The sequence below is a fragment of the Arachis stenosperma genome, chromosome 3, assembly GCF_014773155.1.
Source record: "Arachis stenosperma cultivar V10309 chromosome 3, arast.V10309.gnm1.PFL2, whole genome shotgun sequence".
Taxonomy (NCBI): domain Eukaryota; kingdom Viridiplantae; phylum Streptophyta; class Magnoliopsida; order Fabales; family Fabaceae; genus Arachis; species Arachis stenosperma.
In genome coordinates, this window is record NC_080379.1 from 67,624,574 (window position 1) to 67,632,942 (window position 8,369).

Below are 8,369 nucleotides of genomic sequence, written 5' to 3' on the forward strand. Positions count from 1 at the left end.
TTGGCATAGAGAGCAATTTTGATCGCCACTTGGTGCAGGGATGAATTTTCCTTGACACCTCAGGATTTGTGGACCCTATAGGATCCCCACCTACCCCACCATTCTCTCTCTTCTTCACCCATTCACCAATCACCTCAACACCTCTTACCCAAAAACCCCTCACCTATCAAATCCCACTATTCTCTTCACCACTCATATCCATCCTTCATAAAACCCCACCTACCTCACCATTTAAATTCAAACCACTTTCCCCCCCAAACACACCCATAATGACCGAACCATACCCCTCTCTCCACCCCTATATAAACCGATCTTCACCCCCTCATTTTCACACAACCTAAACACCACTTCTCCCCTTTGGCCGAACCACCAAGCCACCTCCATCTCCTCTATTTCTTCTTATTCTACTTTCTTCTTTCTTCTTTTGCTCGAGGACGAGCAAACCTTCTAAGTTTGGTGTGGTAAAAGCATTGCTTTTTGTTTTTCCATAACCATTTATGGCACCTAAGGCCGGAGAAACCTCTAGAAAGAGGAAAGGGAAGGCAAAAGCTTCCACCTCCGAGTCATGGGAGATGGAGAGATTCATCTCAAGGGTGCATCAAGACCACTTCTATGAAGTTGTGGCTATGAAGAAGGTGATCCCCGAGGTCCCTTTCAAACTCAAAAAGGGTCAACTTTGATCAAAGGTTGGGCCAAGTCCTCATAGATACCACTAAGAAAAGGATGGAACAAACAAGAGATCCCACTCATGGACATGAGCATGAGGAAACTCCTCCTTATGAAATCCTTGAGATACCTCAAGGGATGTACTTTCCTCCACAAAACTATTGGGAGCAAATCAACACCTCCCTAGGAGAATTGAGTTCCAACATGGGACAACTAAGGGTGGAGCACCAAGAACATTCCATCCTCCTCCATGAAATTAGAGAAGATCAAAGAATCATGAGAGAGGAGCAAAAAAGGCAAGCAAGAGACATTGAGGAGCTCAAGCACTCCATAAGATCTTTAAGAGGAAGAACAAGCCGCCATCACTAAGGTGGACCCGTTCTTTAATTTCCTTGTTCTTTATTTTTCTGTTTTTTCGAATTTTTATGCTTATGTTTATCTATGTTTGTGTCTTATTACATGATCATTAGTGTCTTAGTGTCTATGCCTTAAAGTTAAGAATGTCCTATGAATCCATCACCTTTCTTAAATGAAAAATGTTCTTAATTGAAAAAGAGAAGAATTGTATGAATTTTGAATTTTATAACAGATTAATTATTTGATGTGGTGGCAATACTTTGACTTCTGAATGTATGCTTAAACAGTGCATAAGTCTTTTGAATTTGTTGTTCATGAATGTTGGCTCTTGAAAGAATGATGAAAAAGGAGAGATGTTACTGAGGATCTAAAAAATCATAAAAATGATTCTTGAAGCAAGAAAAAGCAGTGAATACAAAAAAAAGAAAGAAAAGAGAAAAACGAAAAAAAAGGGAGAGAAAAAGAAAAAGAAAAAAAAATAAAGTCGTGATCCAAGGCAAAAAGAGTGTGCTTAAGAACCCTGGACACCTCTAATTGGGGACACTAGCAAAGCTGAGTCACAATCTGAAAAGGTTCACCCAGTTATGTGTCTGTGGCATGTATGTATCCGGTGGTAATACCGGAAGACAGAGTGCTTTGGGCCACGGCCAAGACTCATAAAGTAGCTGTGTTCAAGAATCATCATACTTAACTAGGAGAATCAATAACACTATCTGGATTATGAGTTCCTATAGAAGCCAATCATTCTGAATTTCAAATGATAGAGTGAGATGCCAAAACTATTCAGAGGCAAAAAGCTAAAAGCCCCGCTTATCTAATTAAAACTGATCTTCATAGATGTTTTTGGAATTCATTGCATATTCTCTTCTTTTTATCTTATTTGATTTTCAGTTGCTTGGGGACAAGCAACAATTTAAGTTTGGTGTTGTGATGAGTGGATAATTTATACGCTTTTTGGCATTATTTTTAGTATGTTTTTAGTATGTTTTAGTTAGTTTTTATTATATTTTTATTAGTTTTTAGTTAAAATTCACTTTTCTGGACTTTACTATGAGTTTGTGTGTTTTTCTATGATTTCAGGTATTTTCTGGCTGAAATTGAGGGACCTGAGCAAAAATTTGATTCAGAGGCTGAAAAGGACTGCAGATGCTGTTGGATTCTGACCTCCCTGCACTCGAAGTGGATTTTCTGGAGCTACAAAAGCTTAATTGGCGCGCTCTCAACTGCATTCGAAAGTAGACATCTTGGGCTTTCCAGCAATGATTAATAGTCCATACTTTGCCCGAGATTTGATGGCCTAAATCGGCGTTCCAAATCAGCTCAAAACTGCCCGACGTTAAACGCCGGAACTGGCACAAGAATGGGAGTTAAACTCCCAAACTGGCACAAAAGCTGGCGTTTAACTCCAAGAAAAGTCTCTACACATGAAAGCTTCAATGCTCAGCCCAAGCACACACCAAGTGGGCCCGGAAGTGGATTTTTATGTCATTTACTCATTTTTGTAAACCCTAGGCTACTAGTTCTCTAGAAATAGGACCTTTTGCTATTGTATTTTCATCTTTAGAATCTTTGGATTTTTAGATCTTTAGATCTTTGAATCTTTTGATCACATTTTGGGGGCTGGCCTCATGGCCATGCCTAGACCTTGTTCTTATGTATTTTCAACGGTGGAGTTTCTACACACCATAGATTAAGGTGTGGAGCTCTGCTGTACCTCGAGTATTAATGCAATTACTATTGTTCTTCTATTCAATTCAGCTTATTCTTGTTCTAAGATATTCATTCGCACCCAAGAACGTGATGAATGTGATGATTATGTGACGCTCATCATCATTCTCACTTATGAACGCGTGCCTAACAACCACTCCCGTTCTACAAGCAAACAAGGCTTGAATGTTTATCTCTTGGATTCCTTAATCAGAATCTTCTTGGTATAAGCTAGAATTGATGGCGGCATTCAAGAGAATCCAGAAGGTCTAAACCTTGTCTGTGGTATTTTGAGTAGGATTCAATGATTGAATGACTGTGACGAGCTTCAAACTCCTGAAGGCTGGGCGTTAGTGACAGACGCAAAAGAATCACTAGATTCTATTCCAACCTGATTGAGAACCGACAGATGATTAGCCGTGCTGTGACAGAGCGCGTTGAACATTTTCACTGAGAGGACGGGACTGTAGCCACTGACAACGGTGATGCCCAACATACAACTTGCCATGGAAAGGAGTAAGAAGGATTGGATGAAGATAGTAGGAAAGCAGAGAGACGAAAGGGACAAAGCATCTCCATACGCTTATCTGAAATTCTTACCAATGAATTACGTAAGTATCTCTATCTTTATTTTATGCTTTATTCATAAATCATCCATAACCATTGGAATCTGTCTGACTGAGATTTACAAGATGACCATAGCTTGCTTCATACCAACAATCTCCGTGGGATCGACCCTTACTCGCGTAAGCTTTATTACTTGGACGACCCAGTGCACTTGCTGGTTAGTTCTGCGAAGTTATGATAAAGAGTTGAGATTGCAATTGAGCGTACCATGTTGATGGCGCCATTGATGATCATAATCCCATGCACCAGCTTTCCAGCAATATATAATAGTCCATATTTTGCCCGAGTTTTGATGACTCAAACTGGCGTTCAAACGCCAACTTAATGCCCTATTCTGGCGTTAAAATGCCAAAAACAGGATAAAAGCTGGAGTTAAACGCCCAAACTGGCATAAAAGCTGGCGTTTAACTCCAAGAAAAGTCTCTACACATGAAAGCTTTAATGCAAAGCCCAAGCACACACCAAGTGGGCCCGGAAGTGGATTTCTGCATCATTTACTTATTTCTGTAACACTAGTAACTAGTTTAGTATAAATAGGATTTTTTACTATTGTACTTACATCTTTGGATTAATTTTGGATTATCTTTGGATTATCCTTATATCATCTTTTGATCTTTTGATCACTCTTGGGAGGCTAGCCATTTGGCCATGCCTAGACTGTTTTCACTTGTGTATTTTCAACGGTGGAATTTCTACACACCATAGATTAAGGTGTGGAGCTCTGCTGTTCCTCGAGTATTAATGCAAAGTACTATTGTTCTTCTATTCAATTCAAGCTTATTCCTATTCCAAGGTATTCATTTGCACACAAGAACATGATGAATGTGATGATTAAGTGACACTCATCACCATTCTCACATATGAACGCGTGCCTGACAAATACTTCCGTTCTACATGAAAACAAGCTTGAATGCATATCTCTTGGGTTTCTAATCAATGATTCACATCGTCTCCCCTTTGACAATGGGGCATCTGAATCCGAGATTAGAATCTTTGTGGTATAGGCTAGAAACAATTGGCAGCATTCTTGAGATCCGAAAAGTCTAAACCTTGTCTGTGGTATTCCGAGTAGGATCTGGGAAGGGATGATTGTGATGAGCTTCAAACTCATGACTGTTGGGCGTAGTGACAGATGCAAAAGGATCACTGGATCCTATTCCAACACAAGTGAGAACCAATAGCTGATTATCCATGCAGTAGCTATGCCTGGTATTTTTTATCCAAGACGAGAAATCCAACAGTTGATTAGTCGTATAGAAACTGTAGAGGACCATTTTCACTGAGAGGACAGGAGGTAGCCATTGACAATGGTGATCCCCAGCATACAACTTGCCATGGAAAGGGGTATGAATGATTGAGTGAAGACAGTAGGAAAGCAGAGATTCAGAAGGAATAACGCATCTCCATATGCTTATCTGAAATTCCCACCAATGAATTACATAAGTATCTCTATCTTTATTTTATGTTTATTTATCTTTTAATTATCAAAACTCTATAACCATTTGAATCCGCCTGACTAAGATTTACATGATGACCATATCTTGCTTCAAGCCGACAATCTCCGTGGGATCGACCCTTACTCACGTAAGGTATTACTTGGACGACCCAGTGCACTTGCTGGTTAGTTGTGCGGAATTGTGAGGAAAGTGTTGAGATTACGATCGGGTGTACCAAGTTTTCGGTGCCGTTGTCAGAGATCACAATTTCGTGCAACAAGTTTTTGGCGCCGTTGTCGGGGATTGTTCGAGTTTGGAAAATTGACAGTTCATCTTGTTGCTTAGATTAGGTATTTTTCTTTTTATTTTGTTTTTTAGAATTTTTAAGAATGAATTCTAGAGTTTCAGATGATGCTTTTATATGTAATGTCTTGCTGAAGCTTGGTTAGCCATGTCTAAGCTTTTTAGACTGAAACTTTAGACTAACATTGCATGATTCCTGGAATTCTTATTAAAAAATTTTGAGTTTCTTATTTTCCTTTCCAAAAATAATTTTCGAAAAAAAAATAAAAAAATTTATAAAATCATAAAAACAAAATAATTTTGTGTTTCCTGTTTGAGTCTAGTGTCAATTTTTAAGTTTGGTGTCAATTGCATGTTTTAATTTTTCTAAAAAAAAATTTCAAAAATTCATGCATTGCATTCTTCATGATCTTCAAGTTGTTCTTAATGAGTCTCATTGTTTGATCTTCATATTTTCTTGTTTTGTGTCTTTTGTTATTTTTCATATGCATTTTTGAATTCATAGTGTCTAAACATGAAAAATCTCTATGTTTAGTGTCTTGCATGTTTTTCTTTTCTTGAAAATTTTTCAAAAATAAGTTCTTGATGTTCATCATGATCTTCAAAGTGTTCTTGGTGTTCATCTTGACATTCATAGTGTTCTTGCATGCATCATTTGTTTTAATCCAAAATTTTTATGTGTTGAGTCATTTTGTGGTTTTTCTCTTTCCTCATTAAATTCAAAAAATAAAAAAATACCTTTTCCTTATTTCACTCATAAATTTCGAAATCTTTGGGTTGACTTAGTCAAAAATTTTTAAAATAAGTTGTTTCTTGTTAGTCAAGACAAGATTTCAATTTCAAAAATTTATCTTTTCAAAATCTTTTTCAAAAAAAATCTTTTGCATCTTTTTTCCCTTTGTTTTCGAAAATTTTCAAAAATCTTTTTCAAGACTTTTCAAAATCTTTTTTCTATTTTTACCTCATATTTTTCGAAATTAATACTAACAATTAATATTTTGATTCAAAAATTTCAAGTTTGTTACTTTTTTGTTAAGAAAAATTCAAACTTTAAGGTTTAGAATCATATCTTTTGATTTCTTGTGAGTCAAGTCATTAATTCTAATTTTAAAAATTAAATCTTTTTCAAAATAAATTTCAATCATATCCTTTCAATCATATATTTTCAAATATATCTTTTTCAAATCATATATTTTTCAAACTTTAATTTCGAAATATCTTTTTCTAACTTCTTAACTTTTCAAAATTAATTTCAAAATCTTTTTCAAAACCACATAACTAATTCTCTCTCTTCTAATTTTCGAAAATCACCTCCCTCTTTTTTCAAAAAAAATCTTTTTAATTAACTAATTGATTTAAATTCTAATTTTATCTCTTCTAACCTTTTCGAAAATTTCTAACCCAATTTTCAAAATAATTTTCGAATTTCTCTCTCTCACCTCTTTCTAATTATTTTATTTATCTACTAACACTTCTCTTCTACTCATAATTTGAACCCTCTTCTCTTATCTCTCTGTATTCGAATTTTTCCTTCTTCATTCTTATTTTTCTTCTCTTTTACTCACATAAAGGAATCTCTATACTGTGATATAGAAGATTCCTCTTCTTTTCTATCCTCTTCTTTTTCATATGAGCAAGAGCAAGGACAAGGACATTCTTGTTGAAGCAGTTCATGAACCTGAAAGGACTCTGAAGAAGAAGCTAAGAGAAGCTAAAGCACAACAATCTAGAGAAAACCTTACAGTGAATCTCGAAAAAGAAGTAATAGCCGAACCCAACAACAATAAAAATGCAAGGAATGTGCTTGGTGATTTTACTACACCAACTTCCAACTTCCATGGAAGAAGCATCTCAATCCCTGCCATTGGAGCAAAAAATTTTGAGCTTAAGCCTCAATTAGTTTCTCTGATGCAACAGAATTGAAATTTTTATCGACTTCCATCAGAAGATCCTTTTCAGTTCTTAACTAAATTCTTGTAGATTTGTGATACTGTTAAGACCAATAGAGCTGATCTCGAGGTCTATAAGCTTATGCTTTTCCCTTTTGCTGTAAGAGACAGAGCTAGAATATGGTTGGATTCTCAACCTAGAGATAGCCTGAACTCTTGGGATAAGCTGGTCACGACTTTCTTAGCCAAATTCTTTCCTCCTCAAAAGTCAAGCAAGCTTAGAGTGGATGTTCAATCCTTCAGGCAGAAAGAAGGTGAATCCCTCTATGAAGCTTGGGAAACATACAAGCAACTGACCAAAGAGTGTCCTTCTGACATGCTCTCAGAATGGACCATCCTGGATATATTCTAAGATGGTCTGTTTGAATTATCTAAGATGTCATTGGACCATTCTGCAGGTGGATCTATTCACCTGAAGAAAATGCCTACAGAAGCTCAGGAACTTGTTGAAATGGTTGTAAATAACCAGTTCATGTACACCTCTGAAAGGAATCCTGTGAGTAATGGGACACCTCAGAGGAAGGGAGTTCTTAAAATTGATGCTCTGAATGCCATATTGGCTCAGAACAAAATGTTGACTCAGCAAGTCAATATGATTTCTCAAAGTCTAAATGGATTGCAAAATGCATCCAACAGTACTAAAGAAGCATCTTCTGAAGAAAAAGCTTATGATCCTGAGAACCCTGCAATGGCAGAGGTGAATTACATGCGTGAAGCCTCAACAAGGCTTTAACAATAATAATGGTGGAAGAAACAGGTTTAGCAATGGCAAGTATTTTCCATCATCATCTCAGTAACAGACAGAGAATTTTAAGCAGAATCCATCTAGCTTAGCAAATATAGTCTCTGATCTATCTAAGGCCACTCTCAGTTTCATGAATGAAATAAGGTGCTCTATTAGAAACTTGGAGGCATAAGTGGGTCAGCTGAGTAAAAGGGTTATTGAAACTCCTCCTAGCACTCTCCCAAGCAATACATAAGAGAATCCCAAAAGAGAGTGCAAGGCCATAACCGTGACCAACATGGCCAAACCTAGAGAGAGTGAAAAGGCAGTGATTCTTAGTGAGGAAGACCTCAGGGAATGTCCACTGACCATTAAGGAGTACCCCAATGAGGAACCAAAGGAATCTAAGGCTCATGCAGAGACCATAGAGATTCCATTGAATTTCCTTTTACCATTCATGAGCTCTGATGACTATTCATCTTCTAAAGAAGATGAAAACATTGCTGAAGGGCAAGTTGCCCAGTATTTAGGAGCAATCATGAAGCTGAATGCCAAGCTATTTGGTAATGAGATTTGGGAGGATGAACCTCCATTGCTTAT